Consider the following 21,817-nt stretch of genomic DNA (forward strand, 5'->3'; position numbering starts at 1 on the left):
AAACATGTATGCTTTCTGAATAATCTTCCAGTTCTCTGTTGTCCATATAACCCACACATACTATTTATAATGATTCAAAGAATTAAGAATTCAGGGTCGTTACACTAGACTGAGGTTTCATGTTCTACCCCAGCACTGCTCTACCCCAGTGGGGTCTCAGTCGACCCCATCATTACTTTCTTCTAGAGAAACTGCCAGGCCCATAGCCCTTACTAAAGCAAATATCCCTAAATCACAGCTGTTTGGACCAGAAGAGAGCATCAGCAGCTCTAAAATTGCATGGTATAAAGCTTTAACCGTCAGGATGATAGTTACTACAAAACCTATCATACTCCTTTTCTTCTTTTGGAGTTTGGTCTATACGCAGATCATTGGTTAGGTTGTGGGAACAATAAATGGAAGCAGGAACATGAGGAACAAGAGAGAATCTAAAACGGAAATGCTGAACCACATTAATCATCTAAAAGTAGAATATGGACTGACCAACATTGTTAGTGCAGACATATCCTTGAGCTACAACAGATCAGAACAATCTTCCTGCTCCTGAGTTAAGTCCTGACTCCATGAGGTCCAGTCAGACTATTCTCTCATCCTAAAAGGCCCCTGAGATTCTTCACAGACTTGCCACATGACTGAAATTCTGTTTTCCTTATTTTCTCGTGCATCTTTAGTTAAGCCTTCCATTTTTAAAAGTAACTTGAGTTTCCATTCTTGTAATCAAAATAGTCTATGTAGGCCCCTTGGCAAGACGTCTAAAAGTGTTCTCCTTTTCTTTGCTAACTGCAGAACAATTCTCAGATCTCCCAATAGTCTACACATAGCCTCACAAATTTAGGGGCTACTTTGCCAATATGTGCAATCACAGAGAAAGAAAGCAAATGGCTGGAAAAGCCTTTCTCCCTTGGATTGTCTGTAAATTGCTCTTATTGCATTTTTCCCTCAGTAGATTACTGTCGTGTAGAGCACAATCTACTTTCAGGTAGATGTAGGAGATTTAGCTGCAGTGAATCAAAATAAAAATGCAGCATCTTGTGGGAGCCTCAGGAGTTCCTCTACTCTCTGTGGCACGGACAACCCCCTATGGTTTCTGGGTTGGTATCAAGCCTCTGAAAGCAAGTCTTGCAGTAGCAGACCCTGATTTTCCTGATCCCAATAGAATAATATTGGCTACCAACAGCACTGCCAGCACCAGGGAAAGATTAGGTGATATTAGAAATTAATGAACCAGACACTCAGAGCACCTGCATCTTCCCCAACTCTAATTACTTCTCCCTCTCCCCATCAAAAAAGAAATAAACCATCAAACTCATCTCTTTCTAGCAGTCAGTGATTCTCAATCAGAGTTGTAGGGGGACATCTTGATTGACACAATGACTTGGTTAGAATAATATGGGCATTTTGTGACCAGAGAGCCCAAATATCCTATAATAGACAGGAAAATTCTACACAACAATGATTCATTTCATCAAAATGCTAATAGCACCCACCTTGAGAAAACTGAGCCCCTTCCAACATTTAGGGCAGGAAAAAAATGGGTGAGAAAGGCAAACTAAAGGGGAAAGAACATTTTAAAAATCTATAGCTAACATTATATTAAATGGTGAGAAACTAGAAAGTAGAAGTTTTCCTACTAAGATCAGGAACAAAGCAAGGAAGTGCCCTGTCACTACTTTTTTTTTTTCAAACATTGTACTAGAAGTCCTAGGTAATGCAATAAAACAATAAAATAAAATAAAATAAAATAAAAGGAATACAGATTGGGAAGGAAGAAATAAAAATATCTTTGTTCAGATGATATAATATGATTACCTATGTAGAAAATCTGAAGGAATCAACAACAAAAAAACCTCTGGGACTAGTAAAGCAATTATAACAAGGTGGCAGGATACTAGAATAATATATAAAGGTCAACTGTTTTCCCACATACCAGCAATAAACAAATGAAATTTGAAATAAAAGACACAATACCATTTATTTTAATATCTCCTAAAATGAAATACTTAGGTGTAAATCTAACAAAATGTATACAAGATCTATACGAGGAAAACCAAAACTCTGGTAAAAGAACTCAATGAAGGACTAAATAGATATTCCATGATCATTGATAGAAAGACTCAATATTGTAAAGATGTCAGTTCTTCTCAATTTGATCTACAGAATCAACAAAATCCCAATCAAAATCCCAGCAAGTTATTTTGTGGCTACCAACAAACTGATTCTAATGTGTATATGGAGAGGCAAAACACCCAGAATAGCCAACACAATATTAAAGCAGAACAGAGTTGAAAGACTGACACTACCTGACCTCAAGACTTAACATAAAGTGCCATAATCAAGACAGTGTGGTATTGGTAAAATAACAGACCTATAGACCAATAGAACAGAATAGAAAGCCTAGAAATATACCTACATCAAGATAGTCAGCTAATCTTTGACAAAGGAGTAAAGGCAGTACAACAAAGCAACAAATGATGCTGGTAAAACTGAACATCCAATGCAAAAAAATTAATCTAGACATAGAACTTATACTCCTTACAAAAATTAACTCAAAATGGATCACAGGCCTAAATGTAAAAGACAAAACTGTAAAACTCGTAGAAGATAACATAGGAAAAAACCTAAATGACCTTGGGTGTGGCAATGACTTTTTAGATACAACACCAAAGGCATGATCCATGAAGGAAATAATTTATAAACTAGGCTTCTTTATAATTCAAAATGTCTGTTCTCTGAAACATCAGGTCAAGAGAATGAGAAGACAATCCACAGATTGGGAAAAAATATTTTCAAAAGACATATTTGACAAAGGATATTATCCAAAATATATTTAAAAACTTAAAAATCAACAATAAGAAAACAATCTGAGTAAAAACTAGTCCGAAGACCTTAACAGATACCTCATCAAAGAAGACATACAGATGGCAAGTATGCATATCAAAAGATGTTCTACATCATATGTTATCAGGGAAATTCAAATTAAAACAACACAACACTGAGCTATCATTACACATTTATTAGAATGGCCAAAATCTGAAACACTGACAATACCAAATGCTTGTAAGGATGTAGTGCAACAAGAACTCTCATTCATCGCTGGTGAGAATGCAAAATGCTAGTCATTTTGAATGACAGTTTGGCAGTTTCTTACAAAATAAAACATACTCTTACCATATAAGGCAGCGATCATGGTCCTTGGAATGTTCCCAGAGGAGTTAAAAATTTATGTCCACAAAAAAAAAAAGAAAAAACCTTGCACACAGATGTTTATATCAGCTTTATTCATGATTGCCAAAACATGGAAGCAACCAAGATGTCCTTCAGTAGGTGAATGGATAAACTGTGGTATATCCAGATAATGGAATATTATTCAGTGCTAAAACGAAATGAGCTATCAAACCATGAGACATGGAGGAAGCTTAAATGTTGGTTATTAAGTAAAATAAGCCAATCTGAAAAGGCTACATATTACATGATTTCAACTACATGACATTTAGAGAACGCAAAACTGTGGAGATAGTAAAAGAAAAAAAAAATAGTGGTTCCTGGGGTTTAGTGAAGGGCAAAGGGGTGGGAAGTATGAAAAAGCAGAGCATGAAGGATTTTTAGGGCAGTGAAAATACCTATATACTATAATGATGGATATCTGTGATTATACATTGGTCTAAAACCAAATAATGTACAACACCAAGAATATACCCTAATGTAAACTATAAACTTTGGGTGATTATGATGTGTCAATGTAGGTTCATCAGTTCTAACAAATGTGCCATTCTGGTGGGTGACGCTGACATTGGGGGAGGCTATGCATGTACAGGGAGCAGGAGTAGGAGTAGGAGGAATATGGGAAATCTGTATCTTCCTCTCAATTTTGCTTCAACTTGAAACTGTTCAAATAAAATAAATGAGTGAATAAAGTATTTTTAAAGAGAGAAAGAAAAGCAGGAAGAGAACAAGCAATGCATCCATCAAAAATAAAACAGTAGGGTTAAGACTATTCAGGGATCAAGTCCAGGCTCTATCCACCTCCTTCCCCTCAACTCCAGCAATACTACTAATTGCCACAAACTCCTTATTCCCATTCCCTCTCCTATGCACAAGAATCTTGGACTCAGGAAACTTTAAATTATATCTTTTAAAAATTGTGTGACTGTAGTTCCACATCTTTTCATTTGTTCTAATTATAATTTCTGAGCAACTAATATTGGTAATATTAATACATAATATAAACTGAAAATTCTTCCATGTTGCCAAAGGGCTTAATTACTAAATCTGTGCTGTAATATGTCTGTTGGAAAACTTGCTTTAGAGACTAATTCTTCAGGGGATAATTCCTCAGCGATGAGGTTTGAGTATTAATACCCTCTTATGAAACACTTTTATTGAGCCAAGCTGAGAATTAGAAGTAGGGGAGGTGAAAATTCTCTTGCCACCTCTTCCAGACTCTTTGTAAAGCTCTAGGCAGTATCAAAAGAGACATCTTGCACAAACAAGCCTCACCATGAAGGGTCAGGGCATAGAGAGACCAAATGGAAAAAGACAGCTCAGCAGCCTTGGATTAAAGGGCAAATATTTCAGAGGCTGTGGATTTAATTATGTCAGAGACGTACCCATGGCACTTTCTGTAGCAGACAGATGCCACAGTAAGGTAAAAAGTTCAGCAAGATACACTTACAGACTGAAAGTTTCCCCAGGATGGAGAAGCCCAAAACTCAATCCTGTTTTAAATGAGTTGAGGTCTTATTACAACAAGAGCATACTATCATTCTAAATGTAAGTTTCTGACAAATAGGGGTCTTCACAGGCTAAAGCAGTGCTAACAGATTTCTCTGGTGATGGACATGCTCCCTATCTGCAATGTCCAATATGGTAGCCACTAACCACATGTGGCTATAGAGCACTTGAAATGTGGCTAGTGTGAGGAAGAACTGAATTTCAATTTAATTTTAATTAATTTAAGCAAGAAAAAGCCACATGTGGCTAGTGGCTACTGTATTAGACAATGCAGGAAAAGGCTTAAGGCATCATTTGAGAAAATGATCCAAGAGGTTATCACAAGAAAATCTTATATATGTTCTGACCACCTGAAAAAATACTTTCTCTGCGCCCTCCCCATTGTAAACACACACAGACACCATTTGTAAGAAGTAACTACATCAGAAACCACTAATAAAGCAATGCTTCTCAAATTTTAGCATCCATCAGGATCAACGGGAGTCTTGTTAAAACACAGATTATTATTCCTACTCCCAGAAATTCTGATTTAATAGTTCCGTACATTTCTAACAAGTATAAATTATTCTCATGCAGCAGGTTCAGAGGCCACACTTTTGAGTAGTACTAGAATAAAAACTTCAACACTCAAACACAAGCCTACTCCTAACAAAGCGGAGCTTCTTTCACTTTTCACCTCTCTTCCACACCAAAGTGCCTCTTTCTTCAAGGTACATGGAATCCTTCTTAAACATTCTTACAAGTTTTGCTTAACACCTAGGACTAAAAATGTATGAAGAATGCAAATAAACAAGGCTATCCATGATGGCTTCTCTACACAGTAGATTCAAAATATAGTATATTTGTTGGAAACTTTGTAAGAAAGTCTAATAAATCACAGGGACCAGAAACACAGCAAGGAGGAATGCAAACCTGCCGAGACAGTTTACATCTAATCCCTGCACTGGCCCTGTTTTAGAGTTAAACTGAGCCTTTCTATTAAAATAATGTAGGTTACTTCAGGTCGAGGTCAGAGTTATAGCCTCTTTGACCATTCCAACACATAGTACTAGAAGACTATCAAATGAACATGTCATATTAAAACATTTATATTTATAATTCAAATGACATATATTAAAGATAACCCCTTTCCATATTCCTAAAGAAGAGAAGAAATAGAAATGTAAAAGTTTCTAGAATAAACACTGATCTCCAAACATTCTCTGGTCTTTATTGTATTGTCTGCAAAAACTGATCTGGACCAGCAGTCATTTGGGAGGATAGTTTTCCTTTGGAGGCTATTTCTTTACATCCTTTGGTCTAATAATACATGAGTCACTTTAACATTAGCAGATCACCTTGTCAAATGCAATTTCCTTGACTGCTCTTTTGAACAGCCTTCTTTCTGCCTCATCCACTCTTCCATTTTTTAACTTTGCAAAGGAAAGTATTCACCCAGAATATATTATCACAATGAACCAGAACATGAAGCCCTTGAATAAACTCAGAATCCAGGACTCTTCATTATTTTCCATACCACAGACCTTCGCCCTTCTTCAAACTTCCACAGTTCCTCAGTTAGTGCCATCAAAAGAATTAAGAATTACCCTTGGGTCCTAGAAATTAGGGAAGACGAGTATCGCTTCTTAGAATTGACAGAGTCCCCAAGGAGTCACACAGTACTATGTACATTACTTCATTAGACTATTTAGCTATTTATGTGTGTATATTTTACAGATAGGGAAAGTGAAACAAAATGAAGTTAAATGATTAAAATTCGATACCACAGAACTTCAGAGTAAGATTAAATCACTCTATCCCTTCAGCAGTGTTTCTCAACCAGGGGCAATTCTGCTCTCCAGGGGACATCTGGCAATGTCTGGAGACATTTTTGATTGTCACAATCAGGGAGGGAGATTCTGGCATTTTGTGGGTGGAGGTCAAAAACACTGCTGAACATCCTACAATGCACAGGACACTCCACGCAAGAATTGCCTGGCTTAAAGTGTCAATAAATAGTGCAAGGTTGAGAAACTAAATCTGGTCCACTGGCATCTCTAGCATTACTTTATTTGGCCCCAAATCAATAATTAAAGAATGGCAGCCTCCACAATGTAGTCCTTGTATAGTATTTACACAGAAACATACCAGCCAAGTGCTATTTCTGACATGCTACACTTTTTAGTTACCTTTAAAATAGAGGATATACAGGATATAGTTTTAAAATAGAGGATATACAGGATATAGAGGAAATTGAGCAAAGTTAGCAAAGACCAGCTCCTTTCTTTTAATGAGAAAATCTAACTAAAACCAGCTCCTTTTCTTAGCAACCTCCAGGTGCTGAGTTATAGTCCGCATCTGGCTGCTCACCTGGACTCTTCTCCTGACGTACTTTGCAGCTGCCCTTTCTTTGCTTTATCTCCAAGCATGTGCATCACTTTAGAGCAATAATGATGTACATTTATTAGAATCTCCAGAGATCTCCATCCTCTAATTGTCTATTTTGTTCAGTAAATTGTACTCATTACTGAGCCACATGAGGCACCTAAAGATAACAGCCTTTTCTGGGTGCCCTCTGTCTGAGCCTGGATAATGGGACACTATCTAGCAAATGTTCAGTAGTATTGAGCCAAGCTGCTTAAAAGAACCCTTCAGTTTTCAGCTAAGTATGTTTCTTTAACCTCCTATCCCTCATTCCTAACCATCCTTAGCTTTTCTTCAATTTATATGAATCATAATTTTCTCTTCAAGGAGTCTGGTTTTAGTTTAAGCTCTAGAAGTTGGAGAGCTCAGAAAGGATGTGATGTCCTTTCCACCTCAAACAGTGAATTTCTCCTTCTGGTCTCAAAAATCTACAGCACAAGTGAAAATTCAAAGCCAGTTTTGGTTATAACGTTGCCAGTGACCACACGCATTGTATGAGGGACTGCAAATAGATGAGGCATGAATGGGCATGTGACTTCCAGTGATGCTGGATAAAATAAAATGGAACAGGCAAAACCATGTGCTTTGCCAGTGCTATTATCCACCAAATCTGGAATTTTCAACACTTTGAGAAGTTATTTCCTTCACTAAAAAAGTGATTAATGAAGAAAAAGTTAAGCAGAGTAATCAAAGAAGAAGGAAGGTGGTAGGTGAGGGAAATAGAAGCTACCAGACCTAACATATGACGTGGCTATAAGGAAATGATAATCAGGCCTGGTTCCCATCTCTACAGTGCACTTCAAGAGGGCTCAACAGCCCCTCCCATATAAATCACGCCCTATACGAACTCACTAAAAATTCCTGTTTTGAAATATTTCTTTGCATAGATTCCATCCCATGACCATTGTCATGGTTTTCTCTCATAACTGCTGCTTTGCATGGTACCTATGAGTTGAATCAATAAAGGCTTTTAGGAGCCTTTCACAGACAGGGCGTCATATTGCACTGACTCCAAGAGACAGGTGAGATAAAAGCCTCTATGAATTGGAAAAACAAGAAGAACAATGGCAGAGAATGCCTTTGCCTTACCCTGGAGTAAAGGGTGTGGAAGCCTTCAAACGCACTTACATCCTCATGACCCATCGGCTCTGCTGCTTTTCACTGCCCATTCATTTCTGCATGTTGGATGACCACCAATCTATCACCAACTGGCAAAGATGAAAACGAAAAAATGCATTAGGCCAAAGGATCCACAACTTCAAGTCCCAAGTCACTGCTGAAGTGAATACGAGAGTACACTAAGTGCTTACCACATAGACTCAAACATGTATAATAGCCCAAGTTCAATAAAAGTTTATTTCTGATTCATGTATGCATACTGGACAGTTGAACATGTCAGTGGGGTGGACCTAATGCAATGATCCAGGTACCCAGGCTGAGAAAAGTCCTGCCATGTTTAAAACATAATTTCCAAGGTTGCCCTATGGGTTCTCTCCATTCCAGTCAGCTAAGAATGGAAAACAGTATGAAGAAACTTGCATACGCATTCTCTGTGCTTTTTTTCCTAGAAGCGGATCACAATACTTTTCCACTTCCATCACATTCTGTTGGTTGGCTAGAACTCAATTACACAGTCACACTTAACCTTACGGGCTACAAGGCAGTGACCAGACTCCATCATACAAAAGTGACTCCAGCCCAATCACGAAGACAGCATTAAGTTTAGAGTAGAGGGTTCTGAGTGAGACACGAGCACAGTAACCTTGACTTAGTTACTTAACTACTCTGAGTCTCAGTTTCCTCAGCTGTAAAATACTGTTCCTCTCTCATAGACTCAAAATCGGCCAGGCACGGGGGCTCACGCCTGTAATCCCAGCACTTTGGGAGTCTGAGGCGGGCAGATCATGAGGTCAGGAGATCAAGACCATCCTGGCTAACAAGGTGAAACCCCATCTCTATTAAAAAATACAAAAAATTAGCCAGGCATGGTGGCGGGCACCTGTAGTTCCAGCTATTTGGGAGGCTGAGGCAGGAGAATGATGTGAACCCAGGAGGCAGAGCTTGTGGTGAGCTGAGATCGTACCACTGCACTTTAGCCTGGGCGACAGAGTGAGATTCCGTCTCAAAAAAAAAAAAAAAAAAAAAAAAAAAACTTGAAATGAAACAAAGCAGCACTTCAGAATCTTTTTTTAAGAGACAGGGTCTCACTCTGTTGCCCAGGCTAGAGTACACTGTGTGATGACAGCTCACTGCAGCCTTAAACTCCTCAGCTCCAGTGTTCCTCACACCTCAGCCTCCTGGGTAGTTAGGGCTATAGAAATGTGCCACCATGCCCAGCTAATCTCTTTTTAAATGTATATAGTGATGGAGTCTCACTATGTTATCCAGGGTGGTCTCAGACTCCTGGCCTCAAGCAAAACCCCTGCCTCAGCCTCCCAAAGCACCAGTTGTACAGGCACGAGCCACCAACTTCTTGGACTTTAAGGTGCATGTGCATCCTCTAGGCATCTTGATAAAATGCAGGTTCCGATTTAGTAGGTCATGGGTGAAGCCAGAGATTTTGTATTTCTAACCAGCTCCCACATAATACTCGTGCTGCTGTCCTTTGGCATTTTGAGTAGAAAATAGATAAAGGATTAGAGAATATTTTTGAAAACCATAAAATGATTTGCAGATATAAAGAACTATTATCCTGGCACTAATTGATTATAAATAAATACCCAATTAGGCAGCATTTTTTTTTTTTTTTTTTTTTTTTTTGAGACGGGAGTCTCGCTCTATCACCCAGGCTGGAGTGCAGTGGCATGATCTCGGCTCACTGCAAGCTCCGCCTCCTGGGTTTACGCCATTCTCCTGCCTCAGCCTCCCACGTAGCTGGGACTACAGGCACCCGCCACCACACCCAGCTAATTTTTTGTATTTTTAGCGGAGATGGAGTTTTACCATATTAGCCAGGATGGTCTCATCTTCTGACCTCGTGATCCGCCGGCCTTGGCCTCCCAAAGTGCTGGGATTACAGGCGTGAGCCACCATGCCCAGCCCCTAGGCAGCATTTTTTAGGATATGTTTAGTCTGGGTACCAGGTACAATTTCTTAGAGTCACAGGATTTTGGAACAGGAAACAATTAAAGTAGTCACTACTCTCTCCCCTTATTTTCCAAACAAGGAAACAAGCTCAGAGAAATCAGTCATGCCCCCAAAATCTCACAATAACTCAGCAATATACTGAGATTAGAATGCAGAAATTTGACATTACATAACAAAATTAGGTTATTACATAAACCCAATTATCACCTTCTAAAGAAGGAAAGGTAATTTTTATTCTTCTACTAAAGCAAGAACAAATATTACTTTGGCCAAAAAGATACATAGCCAAAAAGATGCCAGCAGGTGAATTCACCAACATGGGTCACTATAGTACCAAAAGCAGGCAAGGTGTCACAAGACACAAAGCAAGAGATTTTCAAGCAAATGTTCTTCAAAATTCAAAAAATTTGCATTCTTAAACAAGGATTTTTATTTCCAATTTATACAAACTCCCAGTCACTCCTATTCGGAAACAATTAGGAAAAGAGAGAATTTGGGATTGCAAATAGAAAAGGAAAACGATTAGACGAGGAGGAGCAGCAATTTCTGTGGTAAACCCCGGGTACAAATAAAGGAACCTAAAGAGTTTTTTAAACTCCTAGTATGTAAATTATTTTGCATCTCTGGGATCATGGTGGGTCCTAGGAGCCTAGAGTTGAACATGAGGTGTCGTACCTCAGAAGTCAAAAACTCCAAGTCATGAATTAGAAAGGAACTGAATATCTGGAAATCAAGTCAGATTGGGGAGAAGGGAGCCTCTTAGTATGGGTGTCATTGTCAATAAAGCAACATGAATTTGAAAGTGCTTTGTTAAAATTAGGAGAGAGTACTTATTGAGGAAGGAATGATAAATGGAAATCAATACTCGCATATACATTATTAAGCTGGGTAAAATGCTATTAGCATCATTTAGTGAGCAATTTGTTAAAAGGTAAAAATGTTCCTACAAACTTCAATAAGTTTACCCCATACCTTACCCCTAACACTCTTCCACCCTAATGTTTTTCAGCTCCTCAGACAAGAACTCAGAATTCTTACCCTATTTTTTGTGTGTGTGTCACAGACCTCTGTTGTAGTCTCTTGAAGCTTACAGACCCCCTTCTCAGAATTATGTGTGAAATATATAAGATAAAATACATAAGATTACAAAGGAAGTGAATTATATGAAAGATTCTCCTATCCAGAGAGATGCTGGGGAGTCCATGAACCCAACTTAAGAACATCTGATTGAGGAATGATTCTTCTAGGATGATGAAAGTTTTTCCTTACAAGAAACAGCATATGCAGAAAAGTTTTAAAGCCTAAAGATGCGCAGTAAAAAATCCTGCTCACAATCAATCAGTGAAGAAAAGAATGCGCTGCAAAGAGAAGCCTGACCTTGAATTTCTGCCAAAACTCAAAGCCATTCATGCTGCTGCTTTAAAGCCCTACATTAAGGAATTACTCAGAAAATTTTCTTGGCCCCAGCCTTGTAGACACAGCATATTCTGTGGCCTGATGGCAGATGAAATAAAGCAGCATTGGAGAAGGGAAAACGATATTGAGTCCTGAGCTTGCATCCTAGTCCTCTAACTAGTTCTCTGCCACTAACTAGCTCTGTTACCTTAGTCAAGTCACTCATCTCTGAATTGAACACTCTATAAACTGAGAAGGTTAAGTTAAATCATCTTCAAGGGTTTCTTCCTACTCTGAACAGTTAGGATCCTAACATAATGCACAACCATTTCTCTGGAAAGAAACATTAGCAAGACATCTTTTTGCCCTAAGCTCACAGTATGAATATATTTTCTAAATAATTTTTAGAGTCTTCAGAAATACCTTATGAGAATCACCTAACCATAGAACTTCAGACTTGGAAGAGATTTTAAGAGACATCCACTATCTCATCAATCTCAGTGAACAAGTAAGAAAAGCAAGGTTCAGAAAGGTGAATAGATTTATTTTTAGTCACATAATAAAGTGGCATTAATGGACTGTTGGGCCTACCGCTATCTAGCACAAGCAGGATTTTAGTATTCAGCATTGGTAGTAAAGACAAGCTCATCAGTTCACTTGGAGAGATAGAAAGAAACCTCAGATAACCTAAGCCATAGGATGGGAGCCACATAAAGCAGCAGGTGACTGGGGTAATGGCACCTAGAAGCAGTATCCTATACCTCAGGCAGAGTCAAAGCTGGGGCCCTCATTACACACTATAACCTTCCCATCTCAAAGAGCAGTAAACAACAGCTAGAGAACAAAGAACAGTTATTTCAAAATAGGTGGATGGATGAATTAACCCTGACTAATAACATCATTAAAACCAAAGCACAAGTTTGGGGCTGCTAATGTAATATTGAAAGGTCAGCATTAACTAAGAAAATCTAAAAACATCTGTTAGGAATTTTCAAGTTTTAGAAGAAATGAATTAAGAATTATTTTGACCTATCTTCTGTGGATAGCCCTGAAATACAGTGACTACTTTATCAGCATTATTTTTACTGATAATCTCACTGCTGTCTTCAGAGCATGCACTTACCAGCTACTGTTCAGGTTTAAAATTCACATGTACATTTCTATAGTCCCATCCACGTGTGTAGACTAGTTTCACATGCAAGTAATTAGAAACGATGAAGTTGTTGGAAACTTTCATGAAATCGTGATTATTATGTTTAATTAACCAATGATATGTATGCCGGGTGCATTTAAAGCCTATGCTATGATGTTTGTCAGTTTACTCTCTGCCTTTTCCCTTCAGAAACATGCAAGTACAGTCCATGTAATCACAGCCATTCCTCAATCCCCACGACACACATTATTCCTACCTTATGTAAACAGTTATGGCTTTCAGAACTATTTTCTTTGAGATTTTGTTTGAGGGCTGACATAGTCTTTCAAAATTTTCTGACTAGAGGCTACACACACTGCTGATTTGCCAGCTCCATAGTTCAGCTCCTCCAGGAATTCCCAGAGGCAGCAGTGCCATCTACTGGTAAGGAGGGTACAACTTGTTTTCCGGGAGCCTTGGGGGTGACACCAGCCAAGAACCTGAAGGAACGGCAGCCTAGACTTAGGTCTTTGAGAGCCCTTCTTTTCTCAAGCACATTACAAGCATAACAGATGCTTACAACCTGAGACACATAACTACCACAGGAGCTTTCATCGTGTGAATGGCAGGTCCTCTGGAAGCCACATAAAGCCAGCCAGGCTAGCCAATGAGGCAGCTCTGCCTTGAAATGCCTCCTCAAGGATCCAAAAGCAGGCAGCAGAGCCCTACTGAATTAAACATTTTCTGGCTCTCCTCTTTCCCCAATGCTTCCCTATGAGATGATCTCACCCAGTGCCCCCACCTGTGGCACTGTTAGCCAGCTGTATCTTACAGTATCTGTCCTAAGGAAGGTGCTCAGATCCCTCTCAATATGAAGGCTCTTACACTTACACAACGTGACACAGATCCTCCTCAAAGGACACTACTGCTTAGGCATGCAGGTCGGATTCTAATCTCTCTCATTCACTCTCTGTCCTTCCCGTCCCTGACCCAGGGGACAGAAACGACAGAAAGGAAAAGATTTTGTTGTTGCTTTGAAAGCAACACTAGTGGGCTTTTATTGAATCAGAGAATAAAACCTTGTCCTATAGGTCACTGAAGTATGTTGCTAGATGGACTAAGCCTGTCAATCTTTTTGTTGTCCCTTGCATAATCTAATCAGTGTTTCCCAACCTTTTCAAAATCCCTGCCTCCCTTCCACAGGCCAAACAAACAATGCATACCCTCTGTGGTTTATGGAACAAAGATGAGTTTCTTTCCTCTGAAAATAGAAGTGCATACTATGCCACTTACCTTACCCTCAGCATTCTTTTCTCCCCTCTACTCTGTGCCACTTAAAAAAAAAAAAAAAAAAAAAAAAAATCTCTGGTCGGGCGTGGTGGCTCACTTCTGTAATCCTAGCACTCTTGGAGGCTGAGGCAGGTGGATCACGAGGTCAGGAGTTCGAGACCAGCCTGGCCAATCTGTTGAAACCCAGTCTTTACTAAAAAATACAAAAATTAGCAGGGCATGGTGCCGCACACCTGTAATCCCAACTACTCGGGAGGCTGAGGCAGGAGAATCGTTCGAATCCAGGAGGTAGAGGTTACAGTGAGCCGAGATCGCACCACTGCACTCCAGCCTGGATGACAGAGTGAGACTTTGTCTCTAAAAAAAAAAGAAGACTCTGATAACGTTTTAAATTATTCCCACTAATTTGGTTTGTGTGACAGTCTATCAGGTGACAACCTATATTTCACTATATTTCATTTGTGATATTCTGAATGAGCTTTGCAACAACTTGTTCTTTTACTTTCATTCATCTCAGAAAACCAACAAAAGTTGATTTGCTGTGGCTGATAAACCTGAATTTGATCCCCTTAACAAATTTAGGTGTTCCCTCTTAAAAAAATATTTATCTTGCCTAGTAAACTGATTTATTAGCAAGTATAGGCATTTCACAGGCATGGGGTGTGTTTTAGAGGTTTGAAATCAGGTCGTTTCCTAAAGAAACATGATGTTGTACAGGAAATGTTAAGAGCTATAAAGGGCTTTGAAGGTATCAGGATGTCCCCAAGGGACAAGGTAGTGAGACCCTTGCCCATCTCATACCAGAAAGAGTTCTGAATGAATTACGTGGAAACTCCAGAACACAGTAATATCTTCATAATGAGTTAGTTGAACCATTTCTTACGGAGTCGATTACCAGGTGTATTCAACAAATCAAGAAGTTAACCCGTGGAAAATTGAAGGGACTTTTTATGTTTGCCTATGAGCTGTCTGGGAAAATGGAGGAGAGGCAGGGAATACCTTGCACAGCTCAACCTGCTCTTAAGTTCCTGGACACACCTTCCCCTTTTTAAAGTATGATTTAAAGGCAACAATCCCTCTCCCCCGGACTCCCATACAAACCTCTTTTGGCAGTCAAATGATCTTCATCAAGCACGCACTTTTCAAAGAATTAAGGAGGTCTGAGTAGGTTTAGTTTAGATCCCGCCTTCCCTCTCCCCACAACCCAGTAACATGCTGAAAATAAGTAATTACCCTCCTGGGCACCCCCAGGAAAACCTGTTTACAGAAACTACAACTCTTCCTCTGAAAAAAACCTTATCTTCTTAAGGAAGAATCTCAGTGTGATGGTCTGGTCTGCAGTTCACTGCAGGCATTTCCCTCCTCACCATTTACCAGTCATCAGTTACGCTGTATCTGAAATTTCTCTTTGTAGCCTCTCATTTAGACCGGCTCCACCGGTGCCCAACTGCTTAGAAAAAAAAAAAGAAGAAAAAAAAATAGCCTCTGAACGAATCTCTGGATTCCTCCAGCAGGCTCAAAACGTTCAATTTCGCTGAAACTCTGGGGTGAAAACCGCCAGGTCCAGCGGGCAGAGCAACCTCCCGGGCAGCACGGGGGGTTCCGTCCCTGGCGAGGCCGCCCGCACCTAGGCAGGAGGGCTTTTCGCACAGCTGCGCTAGAAATTCGGTTTCGCTCGCGGCCGCGGGATTAGTTCGAGTCCCACGGGCTGGCCAAAGTGACACTACATTTCTTCTTCGTTCTCCCATGTGACAAGTCCCCTTGCATTAAAGCCACCTCCTCCTCGGCCCCAATCCAGGTCCAGCGCCCCTGACGCCCGCGCCCCATCACCCGCACCCTCCACCTGGGGAGGGGGTTCATGCCAGCAACCCTCCGGGCGGGAAACAAAGGCGGAGGCAGGGCTGCCAGGTGGGCAACTCCCCTCGGGCAGACCCGTCACCGCAGTGGGGAGGATGGGAAGGTGCCTGAGAGGATAGAAAAAGGGAAACCAAGGCAACTGGGACTGCATCCTCCCCGAAGCTGGGCTCCCGGGGCAAGCTGACCCCACACCTCCCCGCGCCCCACCCAGCCCTGCCTAACCCGCTTGCCGGGACCCAGCATGGGAGGGACTGGGGGCCGCTCCGCAGCGCCGCTTACCTCGGGAGAAGCGCTCCGGCTCCCTCCGACGGCTCTGGAGAAAGCCCCACCACTCGCGCACGCGCTCTCGCGCACTCGCGCCTTCGCCCCTCGGGCCCCAGCGCGCGCCTCTCCGTCTGGGCTCTGGCCCGCCCCGGCCTTGTCCGTCAGCGTCTGCAACAGCCAATCCGGTCGCACAGAAGGCTCAGCTCCAGTCACGTGGTGAGACCAGCCAATCACCAAATTGCCCTCGGCAGCGCCCGCTCCGATGTCCCTGGGGGTTCGGTTGCTACCTAGCAGAGCGGGCGCGAGGTGGCATAAAGGGTTGAGTCTCTGTTTTCGGGGGCTGAGTGGCAGTCAGTTGATCAATTACCAGATCAATTGACTTCTCAAATTATAATATAAATAAGAATCACTTGACTATCTTGTTAAAATGCGGATTTTGATCCAGAAAGTCTGGGATGGGGTCCTGAGATCCTGCGTTTGTAATAAGCTCCTAGGTGGCGATGACGATGTTCTTGGTCGGAGGATCACGCTTTGAATTGCACCTGTCCGAAAGTAATGGCTGTAGCCCCAGTTCCACGTAATTTGAAAGTTGCACCTTTCTTGTCCTTCCACTGATGAGAAGCGTTCCTGTAACTGGCTACTTGGGTTGTCCTGGTTATGCTTACAGTTTGGGCACCAGCTGACGGAAGGTGTGTTTAATCCCCCCACATTACCCACCCTTGGGCTATGGAGCAGCAATCATGCCAACTTGGTGACTGGAGTGTGGAGCCGGAAGTGGAGACGGAATGGCCATGGAAGAGAACACTGTGTCTACGTTAATCCTAAAGGGTTGGGTGTGTATGTCTGAGTGGCGCGGTGCCAGACTCTTGGCCAGAGAAGTGTTAATAAGTGGTCCCTGCTTCTCAAAATGTAACAGTCTGTTGTAGAACTACACAGGCTAGCTCAGAAAGAAGCATGTGTGGTAAACATCCAGGGAGCTAACGGTCACAGCACAAATTCAAGCATAAGCTAGAGAGGTTGTAAAATAATATGCTTTGGGGATCTTAAAAACTGTCCAAATATTCTTCTGTCAGTAATTCCAGAGTCAAGAAGTTAGGACTCCCACTGGCCCTGTCATCTTCTCTCAAATTTGACCTAAAGACTCAGTGTTTTCGGACTGGTCAGCTAGAACCTTTGTCGTTCAGCATAGCCAAGCTCTTATTACCCAATAGTGTACCGCCGTGGTTCAAGATTCTTAAGTGCTGAATTCTCCAAAACCTTCATCTCTCATCTCTTCAAACCAGGTGGTATAACGCTGCTTCAGCTTTTCTCTCTCACTGTTTATCAAGGTGATCAAACTATCGCTTAGAGAAAACTTCACCTTTGTCAGTGTGTCTTGGACTTCTCTGGCTTCTCGAGCCTGGTTAGACGGTAAAAGATTGTGGGGCCCTGTGCCTGGAGATTCTGATTGGGATGAAAAGTGGGGCTTGGACAGCTATAGGTTTAAAAAGTTCCACTGGCAATTTGATGTCCAGTCATGCTTGAGAACATTTGCAGAAGCTGCTAGATCGATAGACTCATTTGTTAACAGGGAAAACTAAACTCTGCAACACACATCACTAATGACATACACACTCTCTAAACAGAAGAAAGTTTCCACATAATTTTTGAGAACTGATTTTTAAAGGCCAAAAATAATTCATAGATAACAAATACTCCAAAGACTAGCCAATGGGATAAAATGAAAAGTTAGGTGCACAACTAGGTTTAATTTCAATTGAGGAACTAAATATTTCCAAAAGAATGTATTGCCTTTTGTTAACCATGCCAAACTGATAAACTCTCTGGTGATAGCTTTACTTGTTTTATGCCCTTCTTAACTAAAACAATTTCCATTTGAGCATTTATTTTTATTTTTTAAGTGCCAGGGTACATGTGCAGGATGTGCAGGTTTGTTACAAAGGTAAACGTGTGCCATAGTGGTTTGCTGCACCTAGCAACCCATCACCTAGGTGAGTCTATTTCAAATATTCCAAGGATTTCCAATTCTCTTTCCTGGCGTTTTACCACATTCTATTACTTTTTAAAAGTGATTAGTGCCTGCACCTTGGAAAACTGTTGTACAGAGCTTTTTTATGGAGTGATATTCAATGTACTGGAATATGACCTACTTAGATTTTAACTAAATTAGTGATACCCCTCAGAACATTCTACCAACACCGGCTATCTTACTCAAAAGTGACTTTATTTGTGACACCAGAAATATGGAAGCCCAATGTGTGAGCCTGCAAACTAGCTTCCCTCCTTCTGTGACACTTTTAAAAATATATTTCACAGCATTCAAATGGCGGAGAAATTTTTCTCACCTTGTAAACTTGCTTTATCTATTGAGTAAAACAAGGACAGTTTTCACTGCTACTTAACTAGTAGGAGTAACATAAATTTTTAAGTAGGAAAAAAAGCATTTATTTTTCTCTTTGTGGGTGTCATCATTACAGAAAGAAGCAACAAGAAACAAAGACTCTCGCTTGAGGATATAAATTTGAAAAAAAAAAAAAAATCCAGGCTGTCATTCATTCTCTGTTTTTCGGTCTACTTCCCTCATATCTATAACCTAATTTTCCTGTCTCAGGAAGTGGATATATTACTAACCTGATGTGAGTTAGCTCAAAGCAGGTTTCCTACCCTTTAGTCCAGAAATTGCTCAGCAAGAGATTTAGGTATATTTGAAAAGAAAGAAAAAGATAAGATATAAGCCATCCACCATTTTGCCAAGTCCCAGAAATCCACCCATTGCTGTATTATAATCAGAACCCCCATAGACTGCTTTCTAATTGCTAATTACCTTTTTATCTCTCAGACAATAAATAGCTTCTCTAAACTTAATTGATTTCATTCATGAAGACCCATAGATTACCTAAGGTTCTAGTCTCCATCTGTCATATAAATCCTGCCAGGATAACATTTTGTATCTATGTATCTGTGTTTTAATAACTGATACTTTTATCCCTTTTCTGTGACTGTGTACAGATTTAACCCAACCACAAGGCATTTTTGTAGAAAACTTAGTTTTCTTTATATTCTCTATAACAAATGTTAAGAATATAAATATTCACTTTTATATTTTGACAAAACAATTTAAACTTAAAATATGTATAGATAACATATACCCCTCTGTACCTCCCCCAACCTAAGAAATCAAGCATTATACATACAGTTGAAGACCCCATGTGCCCCTCTCAACAGCTGATTTTTTTTAAATGGAGATTTCATAATTAGCAAGCTTATTCACCAAGGAGAGATAATGGTTTATGGAAGGAACACTATTTCATGCATGTAATAGGCAATACAAGTGTAAATGGGCAAAAGTCTTACTGAATAAAATGTTTGGACATTCCAAACTGATATAAGAAAAAGCCAAGGAAAACTAGAAATCACCTGTCGTTCAAAACCTGTGTCTTACAATTACAAAGGACATGGAAAGCAGGTAAGCCTCAGAAAATAGCAGTCTGGAGCAGAGGTGAGGTGAGGATTCAGGTTTCATTCATTCAATCAACACACTACATCAGCCTTGTTTTTTAGCTCATTTTAAGAGAAGTAAGCTATCACAATTCAAAATAAAAAGTTTTATGTTACAAGTGAGGTGCATAACACTATAAGATCGCGTGGAGATGGAGTACTAATTCTGACTGATGAAATCAGGGAAAGCTTTCTGCAAGAAATTATACATGAACTGAATTCCGGAGTTGTAGGAGTTAACCAGCTGTTACAGACTGTTTCTTCCCAAAATTCATGTATTGAAACCTCCCATCCCCAGTGGAATGATGTTGGGAGGCGGGACCTTTGGGAGGTAATTAGGATTAGATGAGGTTGTAATGGTAGAGTCCTCATGAATAGGATTAATGCCCTTTTTAAAATCTCCAGAGACTTGCTTCTGCTCTCTGCCACGTGAGGATACAATACGAAGTCAGCAGACTGTCGTCCAGAAGAAGGCCCTCACCAGAACTTGTCCATGCTGGTACCCTGATCTCCAGCCTCTTGACCTGTGAAAATAAATTTCTGTTGTTTATAAACCATCCAGCTTGTGGCACTTTGTTATAGCAGCCCAAATGGACTAAGATGCCAGCAAAGGGCAAAAGAAAGCGTGTTCTGGGCCTAGAGAACAGCCCATATGAACGCTTAAGAGCATAGAACATTTGGAAAGAGAAAGTAGTATAATTTAACTGGGTTTAACAGGAGAAGGAGGAAAAGTGATGATTGAAAGATGGGGCAAAGACCAGAATTGAAAACTTGCAAATGCATGATATGCCATTCCTCCCTCCTCCTGTACATATGGCAGATAATCAATCATAGTATTCAACTCTGTTACAGTGATTATGAGTAGAATCTAGGGCTATATGGTATGGGTTGAAATCCCAGCTCCTCCAGCTATGTAAACCCAGACAATTTGGCCCTTGGAAGATACTGGATAAATGGTTCACAAAGTTATCTCACCTGTAAAATGGAAATAATGGCAATACAAGTAAAGTGGTCCCTCCTTATCTTAGGGGATATGTTCCACAAGCCCCAGTGGATGCCTGAAACCCTGGATAGTACCAAATCATATATATGTATATGACTTTTTTTTCCCTACACATACACACCTGTAATAAAGTTTAATTTGTATATTAGGTACAGCAAAAGATTAACAACAATAATAAGATAGAACAATTATAACAATACACAGAAATAAGAAGTTATGTCAACGTGGTCTTTCTCTCAAAATGTCTTATCGTGCTATACCTAGGGTAACTGAAACTGTGGAAAGCAAAACCACAGATAAAGGGGGACTACTATACTTGTCTCTTATAGTTGTTTTTGTTTGTTTGTTTTTGAGACAGAGTCTTACTCTGTTGCCCAGGCTGGAGTTCAGTGGTACTATCGGCTCATTGCAACCTCCTCCTCTGGGTTCAGGAGATTCTCCTGCCTCAGCCTCCCCAGTAGCTTGGATTACATGTGCGCACCACCAGGCCCAGCTAATTTTTATAATTTTTTAATAAAGATGGGGTTTTGCCATGTTGGCCAGGCTGGTCTCGAACTCCTGGCCTCAAATAGTCCACCCACTTTGGCCTCCCAAAGTGCTGGGATTATAGGCGTGAGTCACTACACCATCGCATAGTAGTTAATGAGCTAATTAAATAATACAAAGTGCTAAAGTAGTATTTTGCATGTAGGCAGTGCTAAATAAATGATAGGTATTATTAATATTGTTCTCCTAAACCTGAATGTAGCTTCATACTCATCAACACATTGTTATTGGCATCCCACTTCAACCAATCAGAATGGGCACCCAGGGAGAACCTTCCTGCCATCATGGTTCCTGACATGACTCTGACTTAGAGCTCATCGTAATGCCCCTCATGTATGACAATTCTTATTCACATTTAAGCAAGTTCTTATGATAAAATGTTTCTCTCATTCCAAAACAAGTCGTAAAATCTAGCGGCTCACATACCTAAGTATTTTCTTGGAAACTTAGACATTATTTTTACTGATATTCTTATTTATAATTTTTAAATAAAACACATCATACTCTAAGTAGTTTGGACTTTTTGTTCCTTAAATGCATTACTTCTCACTTGCTCAGAGTCATGTTTACATACCATTGTATGGCTATGCCTCCTGAATTTCCGAACTCTA

The 21,817-nt window shown here is 40.3% G+C and overlaps 1 protein-coding gene across 2 annotated transcripts in view; it reads right to left on the reverse strand.

Annotated features, from left to right (window-relative positions):
* Nucleotides 1-16,297, reverse strand: part of TMEM108 (transmembrane protein 108) — a 330,830-nt gene extending 314,533 nt beyond the window's left edge. For both annotated transcript variants that reach the window (XM_008009101.3, XM_008009100.3), the window contains exons 1-2: nucleotides 16,175-16,297; nucleotides 8,224-8,342 (exon numbers count right to left, since the gene is read on the reverse strand). The gene's annotated coding sequence lies outside the window, so the exon portion shown is untranslated. The remainder of the gene's footprint in view (nucleotides 1-8,223; nucleotides 8,343-16,174) is intronic.
* Nucleotides 16,298-21,817: the final 5,520 nt, after the last annotated feature.

This window comes from Chlorocebus sabaeus, chromosome 15 (genome assembly GCF_047675955.1).
Source record: "Chlorocebus sabaeus isolate Y175 chromosome 15, mChlSab1.0.hap1, whole genome shotgun sequence".
Taxonomy (NCBI): Eukaryota; Metazoa; Chordata; class Mammalia; order Primates; family Cercopithecidae; genus Chlorocebus; species Chlorocebus sabaeus.